Genomic DNA, 3,967 nt, shown 5'->3' with positions numbered 1-3,967 from the left:
GGCCATTTACACAGCAGCCTGAAGATGAATGCCAGGGGACTTGGATCTCAGCTAAAGGACAGTACTCCAGTGACTGAACTTTCAGCAAGTGGGCCTTTTGTTGAACGACATGATCTTCTTCGGAAAGGTTTTCCATGTGTGAAACATGAACTATTAGCAAGTCACCCTCTTGAAGTATCAGAAAAAAATTTCCAGCTCGACCAAGATAAAATGATTCCTTTCACACTGAGAAACACCCAGGGTCTCTTTTGCTCCTCTCAAATTACAAATGGAATTCAAAGCAGCACAGCAGGTTCAGCGTCTTCCATTTCTTTCTAGCTCAAACCTTTCACTGGATATTTTGAGGGGTAATGATGAGACTATTGGATTTGCAGATATTCTCAACGATCCACTCCGAAGTGAGCTCATGGGGGAACCACACTTGATGGTGGAATATAAGCTTGGTTTACTCTGTGTGTGTGTGTGTGTGTGTGTGTGTGTGTGTGTGTGCTCTTTACTAACCAGAGGGGGCATCATGTTCCAGTTGTCTTTTGTTATAATTTGATGTATACGACATTAAAAATAGTCATCTGAGAATTTTTGCCTAAAAAAAAAAAATACAAGGAGAAAGAGGAGAAGACTCAAATTATGATCAGACATTAAATGGGGAACACTGATATTGACCTTACAGAAATAAACGGGATTTGGGGCTGATGAGGTAGCTTAGCGGACTAAGCTCCTGCTTTGGCAAGCGCAGGGACCATGGTTTGATGCCCTGTCCCACATGCTGTGCGAGCCCCGCCCCTGCGGCGCACTGAACCCTCGAATGAGTCTGGGCATGGTGGCGCATCCTGCAATCTCAGCGCTGAAGAGGCTGAAAACAGGAGGATCACTAAGTAGTGAGGCCCTGTACCAATTACGTAAATTAAAAAAAAAAAAAAAAAAGAAAGAAGAAAGAAAGAAAGAAAGAAAGAAAGAAAGAAAGAAATGGGTTTCTAAAGTGATGCGATGACCTAGTTACAATGTAGAAATTCCTAGCCAGACACAAGCTACCAAAACTTTCTCAGGAAGACATATAAGTTGTGAGGGGGACCTGGCTGCAACATCTGTCACCCCTCTGAACGCCAGGGGCGGCTGATCCGGCCGGGGAGAAGCATGTCCTCGTCCTTCTCACTGCTCCGTGCGAGTCCCTCTGGGCAGCTGCGCGCTAGGTCGGCTAGAGGACGACAGCCCCCCACAGAGGAGAACCATTTCTTCCGTTAAGGGTATAGGTTCTGCGAAGTCTTGCTAGAACCTCCAGACAAACTCTCTGGAAGAAATAGGAAGACTGAGTAAGTTTAAAGAGGAAAACGATTGAATTATTAATCTATAGCCCTCCATAAAAAAAAGTTCAACAATTAAGGCTTTCCTGGTGATGTCTCTCAAATGTTTTGAAAACTGATTAATACCATTTCTTTATAAGATTTTCCCATAATAAATAAGTAAATGAATAAATAACTAAGCTGGGTATGGTAATACAAGCCTGTAATCTTAACACTGTGGAAGGTTGAGTCAGGAGGATCTCAAGTTTGAGCCCAGCCTGGGCAACTTACAAAGTTTTAAGGTCTTGTCTGAAGGGGCTGGGGACACTGGAGGTTGTGGGGTATAGTTCAGTGTGAAAGCCCTGTGTCCCCAATACCAAAACAATTGTATTTTTATATACTTGCAATGAACAATCAAAAAATAAAATATAATAAATAAAATAATCAAATAATAAATAATCAAATAAAATAATCACCACTAAATGGGGCTAACATGTACAGAATACTTTGTCTGCCAGCTATGGAGTACACATTCTCCTCATGAGCATAGAAACTATTCTCCAGGACAGATCATGTTAGGACACAAAGCATGTCAATTTCGAACAAATCCAAATCATAACATGCATTGCTTTGAGAACAGAAACACCGAAACAATACCCAGGGTTTGGAGGCAGATTTATTTAACATCGGGCCCTGAGAGGGAGTCAGTTGTCCTTCAGAAGGTCAGACCTGGAAGGCCCAGTGAGGAAGGTTTTTTTTTTTAAATTATTTATTACATTTATTTATTGTGTGTGTGGCCAGCTCAGCCCACCAGGAGGCGGGGCGGGCTGGCATGTGGTGCTGGGGGATTGAACCGTGGTCCCTGTGCTTTGCCAAGCTTGTTCCAAGTAGGTGCTTTAGACCACTGAGCCATCTCTCCAGCCCGAGGAAGGTTTTTATGGGATTACAAGCAAGAAGCAGGGAACTTGGCTGTCTTTGATTGGCTCTTACAACATGCATCACAATGACCAGCTGTGCTAGGAGACAGTACTAACAGGAACTATAACAGGAATTATTACTTAGGCAACTAAGAAACTGAAGAATCCTGGCTGGTGAGGCATTTTTTGATATAGTGTCTTCTCTGTCCACAGTGCAATAGAGTTAAATATCAACAAAAACATTAGAAATTATAAAAATACTTATACATTAAGCAACATTCTCTTTTTTTATTTTTTAAAGAATTATTTATTTATTCATTCATTCATTCATTCATATTGTGTGTGTGGCCAGCTCAGCCCACCAGGGGGCGGGGCTGTCTGGCATGTGGTGCTGGGGGATTGAACCGCGGTCCCTGTGTTTTGCTTAGTTTAGCTTGTTCTAAGTAGGTGCTTTAGACCACTGAGCCATCTCACCAGCCCCAGCAACATTCTCTTAAATGACCAATGCATCAAGAAAGAAATGGAAAAGGAAATTTTAAAATTTCTTGAAACAAATGAAAAACGGAAACAACATAATAAAATCTATAGGACCCAAGGTCAGGCACGGTGATGCACACCTGAAATCCCCACATCAGGAGGCTGAGGCAGGAGGATCATTGCGAGTTGAAGACCAGCTTGGGCTGCAAAGTGAGCTTAAGCATCCTGAAGTGTAACAGGGAGATCTTGTCTCAAAAACAGAGAGAGAGAGAGAGAGAGAGAGAGAGAGAGAGAGAGAGAGAGAGAGAGAGAGAGAGAGAGAGAGAGAGAGAGAGAGAGAGAGAGAGAGAGAGAGGTTCATAGTATATATATTTATATAAAAAAGAATGATTTAAAATAATCTAATGATATAACTCAAGGAACTAGAAAAAAATCTAAAGTCCAAATCAGTAGAAGGAAAGAAAACAAAATCCAAAGCAGAAACTAAAAAATTCCCAAAGATCAAACAAACAAAATCAACAAAACTTTAAACTAACAGAGAAAAGAGAGAGGAGACCAAGCTGAATAAAATTAGGGATGAAAGAGGAGATAGTACAGCTGATACCAAAGAAATTCAAAGAATCATTAGGGGCTATTACAAAAAACTAAATGTCACCAAATTGGAGAAACTACAAGTGGACAAATTTCTGGACACACATAATCTACCAAAATCAAACCAAGAGACAAAAAAGACAGGAAAAAGAAGTGGCGGGGGGAGACCAGCCTGAGTTAGAAAGTGAGCTCAAGGCCAGTCTGAACCCCATAGCAAAATCCTCTCTCAAAAATAAAATCTGAAAGATGCAATAGATAGAGTAAAAGGGAAAGAAACTACTCAAAAGGAACAAACAATTGGGATGAGGGAAAGGAGAAAAGAAATAAAGAAGAGGAAAATGATGTATGTATATGCACAAGATAGCTAGGATGATTGTACTACTAATTTCTATTTGTTTATTTAAAGCAGTGGTTAATGCTTAAAGTTTTCTATTTTGGCCAGGCATGGTGGTGCACACCTGTAATCCCAGCACTCAGGAGGCTGAAGCAGGAGGATCATTAAGAATTCAAGTCCAGCTTGGGCTACACAATGAGCTTCAGGCCAGCCTGAACTACATGTCAAGACCCTATCTCAAAAAGACACACACACACACCAAATTTCTTTCTTTTTTTTTAATTTTTAAATTCTTAAATTTTTTTTTACCAAATTTCTATTTTGACCAATTTTGCATGCTTGTATCTGGTAATCTGAGCAATTACTTT

The 3,967-nt window shown here is 40.6% G+C and overlaps 1 pseudogene across 1 annotated transcript in view; it reads left to right on the top strand.

Moving 5' to 3' along the window:
- The first annotated feature begins 24 nt into the window (after positions 1 to 24).
- LOC101578105 overlaps positions 25 to 3,967 on the top strand; it is a 5,123-nt pseudogene continuing 1,180 nt past the window's right edge. Inside the window, exon 1 of the transcript XR_002819303.1 lies at positions 25 to 454. The product of XR_002819303.1 is annotated as a proteasome maturation protein pseudogene (transcript). The remainder of the gene's footprint in view (positions 455 to 3,967) is intronic.

Source organism: Octodon degus, unplaced genomic scaffold (genome assembly GCF_000260255.1).
Source record: "Octodon degus isolate 3935 unplaced genomic scaffold, OctDeg1.0 scaffold00286, whole genome shotgun sequence".
In the NCBI taxonomy this organism is placed as follows: domain Eukaryota; kingdom Metazoa; phylum Chordata; class Mammalia; order Rodentia; family Octodontidae; genus Octodon; species Octodon degus.
This window is presented reverse-complemented; position numbering and strand designations above follow the sequence as displayed.